Raw genomic sequence first — 19,496 nt, forward strand, 5'->3', positions numbered from 1 at the left:
GAGATGAGATCAGTCATGATTGTATTAAATAGCAAAGCAGGCTCGAGGGGTTGAATTGACCATCCCCACCCTTAATTCTTAGAAGATTGATTGGACTGTTGAGTGTGGGATGAGGGGCTCGGGCTGAAGTGCCAGATTTTGGGGACTACTTTCCTGGCTGTTAGGTTGCTCAAGCACGGTGAACAGAGGGAATATGAGGAGTGGAATTTGTCTTTCCTGTATTGATGAGGGCTTGCTCATGTTTCATTGTTTCAGACGAACAGATCAGATGGGCTTTGTCGCAGGTTTGTATTTCTCTGTGTCCGAAGTTTACTCTGTGAGCTGTGTTCAGGCTCACCAGTAGTTTCCATTTTGTTGGTTCATTCAGGAATGGATAGGGAAAATGAAACCCAGGGAGTGACCAGGTTTGTGCATAAATCTTAAACTGGTCCTGTCTGATTGGGGTAAGTCAGAAACCAGGGTAAAAGACTGGGATGTAGTCCATTTATAATTCACAATTTACGAGCCATGTTCTGCCCAGAATGTGTCAATATTACTGGCATTAACGTGTATTAATTTGAACCTTCTGTACTGTATCATTTTTAGTTTGTATTGTAACAAGACTTAAGGTGCATAAGGAGGTAGAATTTATTGAAGCAGTAGAGATTTTTGGGATAGCACAGGGTAATGCACGGGGAGTTGCAAAACTGGCGCGCTACAGTACCAGTGGTGGCAGGAGGAAGGGAGGCGATGGCCTAGTGGTATTAACTCTGGACTGTTACTCCAGAGACCCAGATAACATCCTGGGACCCAGGTCTGAATCCCCTCGTGGCAGATGGTGGAATTTGAAGTCAATAAATATCTGGAATTAAGAATCTAATGATGACCGTGAATCCATTGTTGATTGTCAGAAAAACTCATCTGGTTCACTAATGCCCTTTACGGAAGGAAACTGCCATCCTTACCTGGTCTGGCCTACATGTGACTCCAGACCCATAGCAATGTGGTTGACTCATAACCACCCTCTGGGCAACAAATGCTGTCTAGCCAGCCATGCCCTCATCCCGTGAGCAGATAAAGGGAAAAAAAAGGAGGCATGTAATTGCAGTGTGACATGTTTACATAGGTAGTCCCCATTCTAAATGAAAAGGCATGCTGGCATTCAGCTTTTGATATAGCTACTTGCTTCGAAAATCTTTCGTGATGCATCTGATTTCCTAGTGCAGTTCTATTTATTAATTTCATTTATTAATTAGTTGAATTTTAAACTCCAATAGCTCATGGTGATATCCACAAAGCATTTGCCTCAGTCTTTGGACTACCGGCCCAACTTCCCTTAAACCTTGGCAACAAAACTGTAAATGCTTGATTTAGATAACAAACCCATATTCAGCTGTAGTAATAAAACAGCACCAGTCTTCAGTATATCAAGAAATACTCTTTAGTTTCAATAAACCACCCTATTCTCATGCTAACATGAGTCGTAGTGGACTCAAAACATTAAGTCTATTTCTTGTGCCACCGATGCTGCCAAACCTGTCGAGGTTCTCCAGGCTTCTCTGTGTTTGTTTCAGAATTCCATCGTCTGCAGTATTTTTCTTTTATTTTATAAGAATTAATTTTTTTAATAGAAAGAGGAAAATGATACAATTGCATTCTATAACACTGCTCCATCACATTGGGTCATAAAGATTTTGTGATGACGCAAATGAATATTTTCAGAAACCTGAACTGCAACTTAACCTGTGCATTTTCAGCTCAATTTCCTGATTTTTACCCAGAAACCTAAGCCCAGAATGAACGAGTTTAAACTGGCGGATGAACACTCTGCTGAGCAGGTCCAATTATCTGTACCCTACAATTCCATCACACTTAAAAAGATTTCCCACCTGCACTGAGGTTTCGACTCATGTTTTACGATTGTCAATGACATTGTGAATAAAATACCAGACGAGCTGATAATCATTTCATGCACACCAGGGCTTTAATCAGAATCCTGCAACACAACATCCTAACTAACTCCTGCTGTGAATATCGTTGCTATGCTGTAATTACACCTTGCAGTCTAACAAAATTCATATCTGCTTTTTTTTAAACAGCTTCAAATCACACTTATGGAATCAGAGGATGGCTACAGCACAGAAGGAGGCCATTCACTCCAGCATATCTGTGTTGGCCCTCTCGAAGAGCAACTCAGTTAGTCCCACTCCCTGCCTTTTCCCCATAATCCTGCTACTATTTTCTCTTCAGATAATGATCTAATTCCCCTTTGAAAGCCCTGGATGTACCTGCCTCCACCAAATGCTCAGACAGTGCATTCCATTTCCTAAACACTTGCTACATGACAAAGATTTTCCTCACGTCACACTAACTTCAGTCATTCGTCTCACATCAATGTCCTCTGGTTCTGGAACTATCCGCCAATGGGAACAGTTTCTTACTATCTCCACTGTCCAGACCCCCTTATTGTTTTGAAAATCCCAAGCAAATCTTCTCTGAATCTTCCATTCTTTAAAGAGAAGAATCCCAGCTTCTGCAATCTAGCCAGCTAAAAAAAGTTCATTATCGCACGGTGGCTCAGTGGTTAGCACTGCTGCCTCACAGCACCAGAGACCCAGGTTTGATTCCAGCCTCAGGCGACTGTGTGAAGTTTGCACATTCTTCCTGTGTCTGTGTGGGTTTTCTCCGGGTGCTCCAGCTTCCGCCCACAGTGCAAAGATGTGCAAGTTAGGGTGGATTAGCCATGTTAAATTGCCCCAGATTGTCCAGAGATGTGCAGGCTGAGTGGGTTAGCCATGGTAAATGTGGGTTACAGGGATAGGGTAAAGGGGGTACGTCTAGGTGGGATGCTCTTTGGAGGGTCAGTGTGCACTTGATGAGCTGAATGGCCTGCTTCCACACTGTAGGGAGTCTATATCCCCTGTATCTCTTGACCAAAACATTAAATATATAGTCCCCCAAAATCCATACCACCAGCCAATGGAAACAGTTATTTCTTGTCTGCTTTATCCAAATCTGTCACAATCTTATTCATCTTGAATAAATCTCATCTGTTCCTGGGAAAAGCCCCAGCTTTTACAACCCTCTTGGAAACATATCGCAGTTCCTTCAGTGTCATTGGGTCAAAATCTTGGAACTCCCTCCCAAACAGTACCTAGGCCAATAGACCACAGCAGTTCATGAGGGCAGCTCACCACCTCTTGAAGGGGCAGCTAGGGACAGGCAATAAATGCTGGTCCAGCCAACAAATGCCATTTTCCACAAATGATCAAAGAAAAATCTTGTAGCTACATTCCCTCATCCCCAGTACCATTCCTGAACACCAACTTGACCAGTTTTTGATCAGCAACCACCTAACTTTATTGAGATAAGACCATGAGGTGAACTTTATTGTTTTATTTTTTCTGACTTTATATTCTGTGTTTTGGTTTAGTTTCTGTGTTTTAAGGTGGTGCTAGAGAGTAGCAACACTAAACAACACTTTCCACTGTATTTGTAATAAATACACATGAGAATGCAGCCTCACAGCACCAGGGACCTGGGTTTGATTCCAACCTCAGGCGACTGTCTATGTGGAGTTTGCACATTCCCCCCGTGTCTGCGTAGGTTTCCTCCGGGTGCTCCGGTTTCCTACCACAGTCCAAAGATGTGCAGGTTAGGTGGATTGATCGTGCTAACTTGCCCCATAGTGTTCAGGGATGTGTAGATTAGGTGGGTTATAAGGGGATGGGTCTGGGTGGGATGCCGTGAGGGTCAGTGTGGACTTGTTGGGCCGAAGGTCCTGGTTCCACACTGTAGGGATTCTATTCTAATAAATCAAATGGAAGATATGTGTTCCAAAATTATGGTGTGCCATGTCTGAGCTTTATGGGTACCTGCTGGTAATAGCTTGGGAGACTTCAATCTTCATAACTGCCACATTCATGCTGCACTTCAATATTTGACTAAATCTAGTGCCTTCCTATAACTCCACAAGGAGTTGCCTCTCTGTGAATTCCATATGTTTGGTTCAGTTCAAGGGGCAGGTTGGCCTTTACATGTTGACGTATTACCGGAACTTTCTGTCAGATTACATCACCGACTCTATGAAACGAGCTGCCTGGAGTCAGCTGCTTTCGCTCTAGACTTACAGAATTAGCGGCTTCCTCAATTACTTCTTCCTTTAAGGGCTCCAGTCTGGGAGTCTACAGTAGACATAATGAAAAAAGGATTTGTTTGTTAGTGTAAGGCCCAGCAAACTTTTATACTCAACCTGGTGAGAGAATGGAGTGCTGTCTAATTTGAACAGCATCAAACACCAATAACAGCTGCCAAATGAACTTTGGCATTCAATCATAATCATTAGATTCATCACATTTGTTTACAGGCTATACCTCTGTTACCCATTCCTTCTTCCTGCCTACAAATGATCAATTAATTTTTAAAAAATTCATTCACAGGATGAAGGCATCACTGGTTAGGCCAGCATTCATTGCCCATCCTACAGGGCAGTTAAGAGTTAACCACACTGTTGTGGATCTGGAGTCATGTAGTCCAGACCAGGTAAGGATAGCAGTCCCCTTCTCTATAGGAAATTAGTGATCCAGATGGGCTTTTCCCCAACACTCAGCAATGGTTTCGTGGTTATCATTAGACTCTTAATTACAGGTTTTAACTGAATTCAAATTCCACTATCTGTCATGGTGGGTTTCAAACCCAGGTCCCCAGAACATTACCAGGGTCTCTGGATTAACAGGTCCAGCAATAATACCCCCAGGCCACCGCAGCTCCCCCCGCCCCCAACCCCCTCGATGGGAAATCAGGTTAATTCCAAGCCTAGAGTTTGGATCAAGGGCTCTTGTGATGTAGTGGGGGTGACTCCACCTCTGAACCAGGAGGCCCGAGTTCATTCCCACCTCTTCCATAACATCTTTGAGCAGATTGATTGGAGAATAGCCTACAGCATATAGATTCATACAGCACAGAAACAGACCCTTCTGTCCAACCAGTTCATGCCGATCATAATCCTAAACTAGTCCCATCTGCCTGCGCTTGGCCCATATCCTTCCAAACCTTTCCTATTCATGAACTTATCCAAATGTCTTTTAAATGTTACTGTACCTGAATGCCCCACTTTCTCTGGCAGTTCATTCCACACATGAACCACACTCTGTGTAAAATAGTTGCCCCTCATGCCCATTTTAAATCTTTCTCTTCTCGCCTTAAAAATGTGCCCCCTGGTTGTGAATGATCAGAAATCATCCATTCAGACCCACCCCCGCTTTGAAACTGTTTCAGCAACATGTCATTAGATCACGGTTACTCTGTAATTCAATCCCACTGGTTTGTCTGAGCTCCGAATCCCTTAATACCCTCACCGAACAAAACAGTTTCTATCTCAGACTTGAAAGGTTCCATTGATTCAGCAACCACTTCCTTTTGCAGAAGCAGGTTCCAGATTCCCCCCTCTACTCCCTGACTTTATTGCTAAACAAGCTCATCCTAAAATTAGGACCACTTGTCCTAGGGCAGCCCACTTCTCCACCAACAAAATGGGAAATAAATTCTCTTCATCCACCTTATCTTATATCACTGTAACCACCTCAACAGTTACCCCCTCAGTTGCCCCTTAGATATCTGAGAAAACAGCCGATACATAGCAATTCATTTGAATGATGAGTCACTTTAAGTACATGCGGTGTTGTAACATTTAATCAAAACAATGGAACATAAAATAAATGCTCATTGTCCTTGAATACAAAGCTCTGAAAAGTGACCTCTCGTCAAACTATTCTTTCCTTACACGGTGCTTTCCTCGAGTAACTATATTTATCCTCCTTTCTCTGACTCTTGGATTCATAAAAATAAAATGATAGAAAACCCAGCAGCAGGGCTGACTCAGGGGTTCGGCACTGTGGCTCAGGGGTTAGCATTGCTGCCTCAGAGCGCCAGGGATCTGGGTTTCAATTCCATCCTCAGGTGATGGTCTGTGTGGCGTTTGCACATTCTCCTTGTGTCTGCGTGGGTTTCCTTCCCACAGCCCAAAGATGTGCAGGTTAGGTGGGTTGGCAGTACTAAGTTGTCCCCTCAATATCCAGGGATATGCAAGTTGGGTGGATTAGCCAATTAGAGTTGCAGGGTTACCGGGTAGGGGGTGGGTCTGGGTACGATCCTCATTGGAGGGTTGGTGTGGAGTCGATGGGCCAAATGGCCTGCTTCTGCACTGTAGGGATTCTATTCCATAAAAAAGTCCAAGACATCAAGAGCCAATCTGCACTCCTGGTTTGAAGCACAATCCAATTACTCAGAGAGGGAGAAAAAAGCACAATGCTGAGAAATACTACTTTGGAAATTAATTTAATTGAGCTCGATTTCGAGGTGTAGAAGACCAGGCGCACCATTCCCAAGTGTCCCTGTAGGTGGTCCCACACTCCTGGTCTCTCCCCAGGCACACACCCCTGTAATATGTTTTCCTTCAATTCCTTCACCATTAACAGGCCCATCCTTTGAGAGAGAGAGAAAAAAATTGACAAGTGTAATTTTGGGGAAAAGTTCAAACCCTATTTCAGGTGATTCTTGGCTGTAAGCTAACAGACAGTATCAGGCAAGGCAGTTTTGGCTGTTTGTGGTACCCAAGGCTGTCAGGTGGTCTTTTCATCACCAAGACCATCTCTGGTCAACTTTCAGGCTGCATCTGCACAGACCCTGCTCACAGAGGACTCATGGGTGACCCTTTGAGATGGTGGGGGATAACATTGATCCCTGACACATGTGATTCTCCTGAGATTTAGTTCTGAAGGTGACAACCGACTTAACAAGGTGACTCAGTCGTTAGCACTGCTGCCTCACAGCACTGGGGACCCGGGTTTGATTCCAGCCTTGGGTGACTGTGTGAGTTTGCACATTCTCCCTGTGTCTGTGTAGGTCCCCTCCGGGTGCTCCGATTTCCTCCTACAGTCCAAAGATGTGCAGGTTAGGGTGGATTGGGTGTGCTAAATTGCCCCGTAGTGACCAGGGATTTGCAGGTTAGGTGGGTCAGCCATGGGAAATGCAGGGAAAGGCTGGGGAGATGCTCTTCAGAAGCGTGGTACAGACTCGATGGACTGAATTGGCCTCTACCTGCACTTTAAGGATTCTATGAATATCATGCTGCTGTCTTTAGGAACCTGCTGTGTGCTTATTGCTGCTGTAGTTCCAACATTGACTGTAAAGCACTTTGAACCTCATGAGATCCCACAAATCTGAAAAACAATCCGACTGTCTTCCTTTCGAAGAGACATTTAATTGGTCAGGGATGTGCAGGCTGGGTGGGTTAGCCATGGGAAATGCAGGGTTACAGGGATAGGGTAGGGAGGTATGTCTGGGTGGGATGCTCAGTGTGGAACCGATGGTAAGGATTCTATGATTCTAGGAATGGCAGCTTTGTACCTTGCACTCCAACCTGTCAATCAGCTGCTGCAATCTGTTAACTTGAGTCACCCACTGACTCTCTGGTTCCACACAGACACCTAGAACAAGGAAGAATAAAATCATTCAGAAGATAATTCTGGCTGCAGTTACATCATAAGTGCTTTGTTTAGCCTTGAGTTAAGTGCACAATTGTAAAACGATGCTGTATTCCTCTCAAAACTGCCAACTTCAACTATCACTTTACCTCCCACAAAGATAGACTCTATTTGAGCCCCTGTTCTGTTTTCTAAGTGTTTATATAAGTTGCCTTCTTGAGCCACTGCAGACCAAATGCTGTAGGTTGACCCATCATATCATTAGGGAGGGAATTCCAGGATTTTGACCCGGTGACACTGAAGGAATGGTGTTATATTTCCAAGTCAGGATGGTGAGTGTCTTGGAGGGTACTTTGCACAATGTGGTGTTCTCATGTATCTGCTGCTCTTGTCCTTCTGGATGAAAGTGGTGATGGGTTTGGAAAGCTGATTTGGACGAGAGACAATAAGAGACTGAAACCTGATTCTTGGGCAATTCTGGAGGTAACGTTACAGGAACAGGCAGAGAAGCTGAATGGCCATGACAGGAGAGGTATGAATGGAACCAGACAAGAACAGTGCCTTGTAGAAACATGATGTTGTGGCGATAACATGGTGCTGGCTCAAGGAAATGCTGGGTATACCTGGTTACACACTGTTCGATTAAAATAAGAAAGGGAAGAAAAAGAGGGTTGGCAGTATTGGTTAAGGAGAAACGAGGATGTCCCAGAGGGTTCAAGGGTGGAATCAATTTGGTTTAAGCCAAGGAATTTAAAAAGTGCAATTACATTGCTTGGTGTAATCTACAGATCACCAACTAGTGGGAAAGATGTAGAAAAAATTCAGGAAATTACAAATAGATGTAAATATCACAGTGCAACTATAATGGGGGACTTCAATGACCTCAATACAGAATGATAGTGTAAAGGGAAAGAAGAGACAAGTGCTCCTAGATTATATTCATAAGAGTTTCCTACAGCAGTATGTGTCCAGTCCAAGGGGGAAACATGCAATGCTAGGCCTGGATGTTGGGAATGAGGTGGGCCAAGCAGATCAAAATGACAGTGGGGGTACATTACAACAATTTTTGTAACATAAGGTTTAGTACGATCGTGGAAAATGATACCGGTCAATCCAATCAACTGGTGGGGAGCTAACTTCAATGGTGCAAGAACAGTGCTGGGCTGGATAGATTGGAAGCAAAGGTTGATGAGAGAACTGAGCAATAGGCTACTGTCAAAGAACAGATGGACGGGAATTATCAAGGTCCACTCCCTCTGAAGGCAAAGGTACAGCAGACAAACACAGAGCTCTCTGGGTGGGAAAGAGATTAAGTTTAAATAGAAGAATGCTGATGACACGTGTCAGGTAGAAAATATAAATATAACCAAGAGGAATACAGAAGATTCAGAGAGAAGTGCAAAAATAAGTAAGAGAAGCAAATATGGCTTGTGAGAAAAGATTGGCAGCTAACATACAAGGAGATCCCAAAGTCTTCTAAAGGCCCATCAAGAGCAAAAATGAGGAGTAATGTTGATTAAGGACCAAAAAGAAGCATAGCTGAGGTGTTAAATGAATAATTTGCATCTGTCTTACAAGATAGGTGCTGTCTGGATCATGGTGACTGAGGAGGAAATCAAAAGGGTTTAACATTGATAAGGAGGTGGCATTGGATAAGCTATTGATACTTAGAAGTTAATAAGGCACCAGAAAGATATAACCAAGCATATTAAAGGAAGTGTGAGTAGAAACAGCACATGTACTGGCAATTATCTTTCAATCTCCCTTGATCTGGGGGTGGTACCAGAGGACTGGAGAACTACAAACATTTGAGCCTTGTTCAAACAGAGATTGTAGATAGGCCCAGCAATTATAGACAAGCCCGTTTACCTTCAGTGATGGGAAAACACCTGGAAACAGTTATTTAGGATAGGATTTACAATCACATGAAAACATATGGGTTAATTAGAAAGAGCTGGCCTGGATGTGTGAAATGAATATCATTCCTGAAGAACCAGCTGAAGTTTTTCAAAGAGATGACAGGAGGGCAATGTTATTGATGTAGTGTACAAGGATCATTCTTTAGACATTCAAAACAGTGCCAAAGAATGAAGGACAGTAGCAATGTAGATACAAAATTGGCTGTTATAGGAAACAGATCAATGATTAATGGGTGTTTTTTGAGCTGGAGGAAGGTCTGTAGTGGAGCTTCCCAGGGCTCAGTATTGGGACTTTTGCTTCTCCTGATGGATATTAATGATCTGGATCTTGGTTTGCAGAGGACAAGTTCAAAATTTGTATATGATTTAAAACTTTGGAGCATTGTAAGCTGTGAGAAAGGCAGTGCAGAACTCCAGAAGGACACAGGCAGGTTGGTGGAGTGGATGGATAGTTGGCAAATGAAGTTCAAAATGGAGAAGTGTGAGGTGATACATTTTGGTCCAAAGGATATGGAGCGATAGTGTAAAATGAAGGGTACCATTCTAAAGGCTGTCGAGGAGCAGAAAGACCTGGGCAGAAATGTGCAGAAGTTGTTAAAGAGCAGTTCATCATGCATAGGGTATTCTAAGCTTCAATAATAGGGGCATAGAATCAAAGAGCATGGAAATTATGCTGAACTTGTAAAAGACACTGGATAGATCTCAGCTGGAACACTGTGTACTGAGCACCACACTATAGCAAGGAAGTGTATGCACTGGGGGCAGTGCTGCCAGAGGTTACAGAGAATGGTTCTGGGGTGAGACTTTTCAGCTAAGAGAATAGATTGAAGAAATTGGGATAACTTTCCCTGGAGATGAGAAGTCGTAGATGTTCTCAATATCAGGAGGGGTCTGTAGAGGTTGGATAATGGGAAACTGTTCCTGCTCACAAATGAATTGAGAACCAGAGGACAAGGATTTGAAACATTTTGCCAAAGAAACAAATATAATGTGAGAGCAAAAAAATTTTTTTACGAGGCGTTTTGTTGAGGTCTGGTATGTGCTGCCTGGAAGTGTAATGGAAGCAGGTTCATGTGAGGCCTTCGAGAGGGTGTTGGACGATCATTTCAACCAAAATGATGAGCAGGATTATGGGGAAAAGGCAGGAGACTGGCCCTAAGGCATAATGCTTAGAGAACCAGCAAGTTCATGACAGGCCAAATGGCCTCCTTCTTCAGTGTAAAACTTCACTGAGGTCCTGGACAAGAAGCGTTGACTGAGGATGATGTTGGAAACCTTATCACAAGCTATCATCTTCAACTCCTTAAAACCTAACTCTTCAGCCAAGCTTATATGCCCATGTTCTAATACCCTGTTGTGCAGCTCAGTGTCAGATTTTATTTGACGAGCACCCCTGCAAAGCACCATGGGGCAATTAAACTTGAAGCAGGCACTAGATAAATGCAAGTTGTTGTTGCTGGTGGTAATGTTTCCCACCTAACTGTATCCTTGACCCTCATAACTTCAATTTCATTATTCAAAGGTCAAATTGTTTACCCACTCCTGCATCAGCATAACCAAAGGTGAGGGCAACTCATGGAACACTAGACTGGAGTTCGAGATAAGAAGGTAAATAATTCTCTCTCCCTTGGCCCTCCTCCATAAGGCACGATAGACAGATTTACCTTTTATTGATTGCAACAACAATGTGCATTAGTGTAGCCTTTTGACAGTTAAAAAATGTCCCATGGGGCTTCACAGGAGCATTATCAGATGAAACCCAAGCATTTCACATTGGGACAGGTGAATCACAAGCTTTGTCAAGGAGGTATGTTTCAAAGAAAGTCTTCAATACTTAAGTATTGCTGCCATTTTGTCGATGTTTTGCTACTTGTACATGTCAGGACAATTCAGAAGAAACGCCGAAGTAAAGGGTAAACACCATTTATATTAGATGAGAGGACAGTGCTAATTGGTTGGCAAGTGGACTGTGATTGTTAGAGGTATTGGCATAGGGAATGCACCAGTTAATGATGACTGACAGTTAACCACCAAGCTTTGTTTCAAGGAGAGAAGGAGATGCAGAAGATTGAGGAGGGTATTTCAGAAAGTAAAAAAAAAAAGTGGGCAGGATCAACTTACAAAATGCAATGTGATAATTCCACAAGGTTTCTTTAGTACAACCTTTCAAACCCGCAACTTTGCCTGCTGAGAAGGACAGGGGCAGCAGATGCATGGGAGTAGCACTGTGTGCAAGTTCCCCTCCAAACCTCCATTCTGATTTGGAACTATATTGCTGTTTGTCCTCTGTCACTGGGTCAAAGTCCTTGAAATCTCCTCCTAACTTCGCTGTGGGTATATCTACACCACATGGACTGCAGTAGTCCTTTTCTGTGATTTTAAACCTTACTTTTGGTAACCAGAAGTACCTATTTATAATGCAACATGATAATTCCCCACAGAGAACCCTTAAACCTGACTCCCAATTGTTTGTTTGTGTTTACTTTATGTCTATAGCTTCCTTATTCATTTGTAAGGTAGGTACTTGATTAAGGCCACCATCTGTAATTTAAACATGAATTAATAGGTTGTCTTGATGTAATGTCTTTTCAAATCCACCAGGTGGCAGTGGCTGCATAGAGCTGTTGCTCAGTTTAATACCGTACTGAACTGATAGTCCTATTTAACTAGACAGGACTGGTTCCCTCTCGATTGGACTGAAACAAAATGCCAACGCATGCAGCCAGAGTCAGTTTTACTTCTTGTTTCTTGAAAAAAAACTTGTAAATCATCCCTTTCACACAATGTCCTAAAGCCCTTAAAGGGAATGTCACTATAGTCCTAGTGGACTAAGGGCTACTGTCTAAGTAGAGAAAGATGACTAATGGTGGTTTAACCTGAGGGTCACCATACCTTAGACGAGGGGAAAGATTGAGAAGGCGAGCCCTTCATTGTAACATCAGCTGGCGCAGGCATTGAACCCTTGTTGGTGTTACACTATATTGCAGACCAGCCAACTAAGCTAACTGACCCTCAACAAGAGCTCTTAGATGCCAATTGAATATTTTTTGACAAATCAGTGTTCTGTTTGTTGTGTGTGTGCCTTACCTTTATGACAATTCATGTTTAAGCAGTCCATGTGCCATATGTATCCAATGTTGTGACTCTGCCTGGTAATTTATCTGTTGTGGATCTGCCAACTGCCCTTACAGAAATCACTCAGCTCATTGTAACTTCTACTTTGTAACTTTAATGTGTTTTTACTGTGTTAAATACACTAACACACGGGGTCAATCAATTCTGTCAAGTGATTTATTCTTAGACCATGATCATTGAAATGATAGTATAGAACACCAGAACAAACTCCAAAAGACAGCAATGACTAGCTGGCCTGTATAAAATGATGTGGATCAAGGGGTAAATACAGACCAGGAAGCTAGTAAAATCCCTCCATCAACAGGCCACTTCCAACCCGTGCCGATCTTTGTGCCACGGAATACCTATAACAGCAGACCAGGCTGGGGTTTAATGTCTTAGTTGAAAACTATGCAGCACTCCCTCAGTACTGCAGCTACCTCCTAACCGTGGGTTCAAGCCCTACTCCAGGAGGACACCAGCGCAGTACTGAGCGTAGGCTACATTGCTGGAGGAACGATGACTCAGATGAGATGTTAAACTGAGGCCCCAACCACCCTCTCAAGTGACCCTTCAGAGGGGCAGCACGGTGGCTCAGAATTTGGCTGAAGATCTCTCAGTCTGCCCAGTATTATCAATGCAATTGCTGGCCTCTCATGTCCTGCCAGTCTGCAATCTCAAATTAGTATTCCTCCAGTTACCCTTCATTCTCTATTCTGAATCATACCTTGTGGTGCCTGCTCATGACAAAATGCATGATATAGTCATAGAGACATGCAGCATAGAAACAGACCTTTCAGTCCAACTTGTCCATGCTGACCAAGTTTCCCAAACTTTGGCCCATATCCCTCTAAACCTATCCCATTCATGTACCTGTCCAAACATCTTTTAAATATTATAACTGTATCTGCATCTGCTGCTTCCTCTGGCAGTTTATTCCACATAGAAACCACCGTCTGTGTGAGATATTCACCCGTCATGTCCAATTCAAATCTTTTTCTTCTCACTTTAAATATATGCCCCCTTGTTTTGAACTCTCCTACCTTAGGGAAAAAACATTTTCAATTCACCTTACCAATGCCCTTATGGTCACCCTCAACCTCCTATACGCCAGTGAAAAAAAGTCCCGGCCTTTCCAGCCTCTCTTTCTAACTCCAACCCTCCAGTCCGAGCAACATCCTGGTAAATCTTTTCTGAACCTTTTCCAATTCAATAATATTCTTCCCATAGCAGGCCAACCAGAACTGCACACAGTACTCTGGAAGACACCTCATCAACGTCCTGTACAAAATGATGTCCCAACTCCTATACTCAATGGTCTGAGCAATGAAGGCAAGCGTGCTAAACACACTTTTAACCACCGTCTTACCTGTGATGCAACTTTCAAAGAACTATTCACCTGAATCCCTCAGTCTGTCTGTTCGACAACTCTACCCAGGGCCCAACCATTAACTGTACAAGTCCTGCCCTTGTTTGTTTTACCAAAATGCAATAACTCGCAATTATCCAAATTAAACTCCATATGCCACTCCTCAGCTCATTGGCCCAATTGATCAAGATCTTTTTGCAATCTTAATTAACCTTCTTCACTGTTGACTATACCACCAATTTTGGTGTCATCTACAAACATAGTAAGCATGCCTCCTATATTGTCATCCAAATTGTTTATATAAACGACAAACAAAAGTGGACCCAACACTGATCCCTATGGAACGCTGCTGCTCACAGGCCTCCAGTCTGAAAAACAACCCACCACCACCTCCCCTCCGCCTCCTACTGTCAAGCCAATTTTGTATCCAGTTGGCAAGCTCTCCCTGAATCCCAGGTGATCTAACTTTATTAATTAGTCTACCGTACGGAACCTTGTCAAAGGGTTTACTAAAATCCATATAAACTACATCTACCGCTCTGCCGTCAACAATCTTTTTGGTTACATCCTCAAAAAAAAAACACGAGGCTATGCTGACTATCCCTAATCAGTTCCTGTCTCTCCAACTACATGTCGATCCTGTCCCTCTGAATCCCCTTCAACAACTTACCCACCACTGATGTCAGATTCACCGGTCAGGCATTTTTAACTTTTAACTTTTCTAGCCTGGATTACTGCTCTGGCTCACCAGGGATTTTAAGCTTTACCTGCACAGCTTCTGAGTTCTGTTTACTCACCACTGACCTCTGACTGAGGGTTACAGAGCACTGCCTCGTGATGCAGCCTGTATCAACTTTGGAGTTATTAATTATCTTTCTCCAAGGAGTTGCTCACTCTCCTGTTGCAGTATGTCTCTTACCAGGTCTCAAATGCTTTCACCACTTGCTGGAGTGTTCTTACGCATTGAGGATTTCCACGAGGATTTCTTCTAACTTCATCACTTCCCTATTGCTGACTGTATTGTACAAGCCGGCAACTTAAAACTGAGTCTGAAGATCTCACACCACTGTCATACATGCAGTCAAATCAGATCCACACCGTTGCTCACCATGTCATTTGTACAGTCAAGTTAAATCCACGCTGCTGCTCACCATGTCATATGGTGTTGTCAGCTCACCTTACAGTGTGATTAGCTGCTCATAATGAAGTTATTCCCACCATCGTCTTTAAATGTCGGGATCTCCAGGCCTGACACGGTCTAGTGTGATAGAGGAAAGCCATTTCCTTGGCCTAACCATAAGAGTGGCTTGTAGTTAACTTGATATCATTTTTTTTCTTTATTCATTCACAGGATGAGGGTGTTGCTGGCAGCATTTATTGCCCATCCCTAATTGCCCAGAGGGCAGTTAAGAGTCAACCACATGGCTGTGGGTCTGGAGTCACATGTAGGCCAGACCAGCTAAGGATGGCAGTTTGCTTCTCTAAAGGACATTAGTGAACCAGATGGGTTTTTCCGACAATCACCACTGGATTTATGGTCATCATTAGATTCTTAATTCCAGATATTTTATTGAATTCAAATTCCACCATCTGCGTGGGAGGATTCGAACCCGGGTCCCCAAAAAATTATCTAGGTCTCCTGGATTAACAGTCCAGCGATTATACCACTAGGCCATCGCCTATAATTGACACTGAACATGTGAATTAGGAGCAGGAGTAAGCCATTCAGCCCTTCAAACCTATTCTGCCAGTCAATAAGCTCATGGCTGATCTGGTTATTTCCCATATTCCACATTCGGACCTATGATAACCTCGATTCTTTTGTCTGACAAGTATCTATCTGCCTCTGCCATGTTGTCAACATTTTAATAACATTGCATGTTAACAACTAATTACAGGCTACCATGGCATGATGGACATTGTTAGAGAGACTGACGAGGACTAGATGTTAGATCTCAATCCTTTGTTTTGCCATTCTGTCCACACCTCAATGTAAAATTATGGTAGTGAATGGTGCTTACAGCACTCCTCAATATTAACCCCTTCAGACTCACTTCCCTCAGTCTCATCCTTTCCAAGGAAAACAATCCCGGTCTATTCAATCCAGCCCCATAACTAAGATTCTCCAGTCCAGGCAACATCTTCTGCAGCTACTCTCACACAATTATAATGATCCCAAAACTCAGTGACCACAGGTCGAGGCAGTACTCCAGCTGTAGCCTGACTTGTGTTTTATACAGTTCCAGGAAGCTCTCCCAACACTTTCATTCAATTTCTCAGTTAATTAAGCTAAATACTCCACTTGCCTTCCTGATCATAAAACTGTAAGACATAGGAATTGAATTAGGCCATTCAGCCCACTGGGTCTGCTCTGCTATTTGATCATGGCTGATGTGTTCATCAACCTTCTCCTGCCTTCTCCCTGTAGACATGATCCCCTAACCTACCTATCTCTCTCTTAAAGAGGACACTCAATGACTTGGCCTCTATAGCCCTCTGCAGTAATTAGTTTCTCAAATTTACCACCCTCTAGCTGAAGAAATTCCTCCTCATCTCAGTTCTAAAGGGTCATCCCTTCAATCTGAGGCTGTGCTCTTGGGTGCTAGTCTGTCCTAATAGTGGAAACATCTTCTCCGCGTCCACTCTATCCAAGCCTCTCAGTCTTCTGTAAGTTTCAATCAGATCCCCCTCATCCTTCCAAACTCTATCAAGGACAGACCCAGAGTCCTCAACCGCTCCTCATATGACAGACCTTCACCTGGACCCCCTCCAACGCCAGTACATCCATCCTTAAATGCAAGGCCCAAAACTGCTCAGAATATTCCAAATGTGATCTGACCAGAGCCTTATACAGCCTCAGCAGCATATCTCGGCTATTGTATTCTAGCCCTCTTGAAATGAATGCTAACACTGCTTTGCCTTCCTGATTGCCAAATTAACCTGCATGTTAACCTTCAGTGAATCCTGAACTGTGACTCCTAAGTCCCTTTGTACTTCAGGTTTCCGAAGCCTTTCCCCGTTTGAACCACCTTAATCTATCTGTCAAGCCACCTTCAGAAATCTGTGGACTTTCAGTCCAATGTCCATCTGCTCCTGAACACCTCTCAAAACAATACAATTTATTGTTTATTCACATAGCCCAAACTTTCCTCCAACATTACTTCACATTTCACATTGTGTGAAAACTTCTGTGAATTGATTGATTTTAAAGGTGAATCTGAGGTTTTCCCAGCAGTTTTAGAAAGCTCTTCAAGCTAAAGTTTTATCGACTGTTTTAATCTTGGAAGTTTGAACGAATTGTTAAATACCTGAGTGAAGGATTCCTGAGTATGGGTCACTAGGGGACAGGCAGATATTCTTCTGAGCTCTGCGACCACATCGTCTCCCTGGGCGATGGACAGACGGGATCTCAGGCGTATCCTGCTCCTGCCTGTGAAAGTGAGCACAATATACAATCATAGGATCACACAGCACAGTTGGAGGCCGTTCATCCCATCTATCCTGTGCTGGGGGTTGAAGGAGCTACAGAAATACAAATTAGGAGGAGTAGGCCCTTCGACCTTGCTCTGCCATTCAATATGATCACGGCTGATCATCCAACTTGGTCCCCTGTTCCTACTTTCTCCTCATTCTCTTTGATCTCTTCAGCCCTGAGAACAGTGACTAATTCTTGAAAACATTCAATGTTTTGGCCTCAACGACTTCCTGTGGTACAGAATTCCACAGGCTCACCGCTCTCTGGGTGAAGAATTTTCTCCTCATCTCAGTCCTAAATGGCCTACCCTGTATCCTTAGCCTATAACTTTCGGTCTGGACTCCCTGGTCATTGGGAACATCACTCTCTTGTCTTATCCAATTAATCCCGCTCCGTTGCCCTAAGATTCTTTCTTCAGTTATTTATCTGGTTGAGTTTAGAACATTCATATTGAGTCTGTTGTTTCCACCGTCCTTTCAGGCAGTATTTTCCAGGCCATTTACAAATCTTGGCATTTAAAAAAAATTACTCCTTGATTTTATTTTGCCAGTGATCTTAAATCTGTGTCATTTGGTTACAGACCTGTCCGTGGAAACTAATATAAGCAGTTTCTCTTTATCTGCTTTCTGAAAAGCCCTTCATGATTCTGAACATGTCTCAAAAAATTAGGAACAGGAATAGATCAATTAGATACTCAAACATATTTCTAGCTCTGTTTTAAGAACAACAACAGTGAAGTCCTGAAGAAGACTTGGATGTGAAATATTAACTCTGCTCCCCTCATCAAACATTCAGAAGAAGGGTCCCGACCCAAAACGTCAACTTTCCTGCTCCTCTGATGCTGCCTGGCCCGCTGTGTTCCTCCAGCTGCACGCTGTGTTATCTCTTATTACTCCTACACCTTCTGAGTTTCTTCAGTACTTTCTGTTTCTATTTCAGATCGCCAGTACCTTGCTTCAATATGTTAGTGGTTCTGCAGTGAAGGAATCGGGACACAAAGACCATCCAATAATTGTAGTTCCGTTAGCCCATCTCAAAAGCTAAACTGACTGAAATGACCCTGTTTTAGTGAGAGCACTGTCTGACCTGACACTCCCAGTGCAGTTCTGAAGTGCAGGTAAAACAGACCTCATCTCAAAGAAAAGCAGTGAAATTCTTCCCACTGTCCCGCCCAGTATTTCTCCCTCCGGGATATCCAGTCATGTAACTTTATAAAGGTTTATCAAATCATGAGGGGCATGGATAGGGTGGATAGCCATGGTCTTTTTCCCAGGATAGGTGAGTCCAGAACTAGAGGGCACAGGTTTAAGGTGAGAGGGGAAAGATCTAAAAGGGACCTCAGGGGCAACTTTTTCACACAGAGGGTCGTGCGTGTATGGAATGAGCTGCCAGAGGAAGTGGTGGAGGCTGGCACAATTACAACATTTAAAAGGCATCTGGATGGGGACACATAGGAAGGGTTTAGAGGGATAATGGGCCAAATGCAGGCAAATGGGACCAGATTAATTTAGGCTATCTGGTCTGCATGGATGAGTTGGACCGAAGGGTCTGTTTCCGAGCTGTAAAACCCTATGACTCTATAACTGGTTGCTGTAGTTGGGAGTTTGCTATGCACATAATGGTGGCTGCATTTCAAAGATCACAGGAACAGTGAAATCTTCAAGAGCTGTCACTGGATGTAAGATTTCCATTATCAGGATGACCATCTCAGCAGGTCACGGTCAGGTCAACTGGTGCTCACCACTTATAAGAAACCAGAAAATGCTGTAGAAACTCAGCAGGTCTGACAGAATCTGTGGAGACAGAAACAGAGTTAATGTTTCAAGTCCAATGTGATTCTCTCCAATTTGGGATGTATATGAGATGCAAAGCATTAACTCTGCTTTTCTCTCTCCACAGATGCTGCTAAACCTGCTGAATTTCCCCAGAGCTTTCAGTTTTTATTGCAGATTTCTAGCAATCACAGTATCTTGCTTTTATTTTTAGCTAACCACATAAACGCTGTCAGAACACAGATGTTAATCCATGATGCCGATACAACCAAATCAGAAGCAGACTGCACCTCGAAAGGTACATTGATTGGCATTAAAGCATATTGGGAAGTCCTGAATTTGCAATGCGCATTCAAGTATTTTGATAAAAATGCAGTTTAATGA

The 19,496-nt window shown here is 43.2% G+C and overlaps 1 long non-coding RNA gene across 1 annotated transcript; it reads right to left on the bottom strand.

Moving 5' to 3' along the window:
- Window positions 1-6,352: 6,352 nt before the first annotated feature.
- LOC109931875 lies at window positions 6,353-17,248 on the bottom strand. Its single transcript, XR_007264147.1, has 3 exons — window positions 17,174-17,248; window positions 7,387-7,466; window positions 6,353-6,462 (listed from the first exon to the last, which is right to left on the bottom strand). It is a non-coding gene; the product is annotated as an uncharacterized LOC109931875 (long non-coding RNA).
- Between the last annotated feature and the right edge of the window lie 2,248 nt (window positions 17,249-19,496).

This window comes from Rhincodon typus, chromosome 19 (genome assembly GCF_021869965.1).
Source record: "Rhincodon typus isolate 14 chromosome 19, sRhiTyp1.1, whole genome shotgun sequence".
Lineage (NCBI taxonomy): Eukaryota > Metazoa > Chordata > Chondrichthyes > Orectolobiformes > Rhincodontidae > Rhincodon > Rhincodon typus.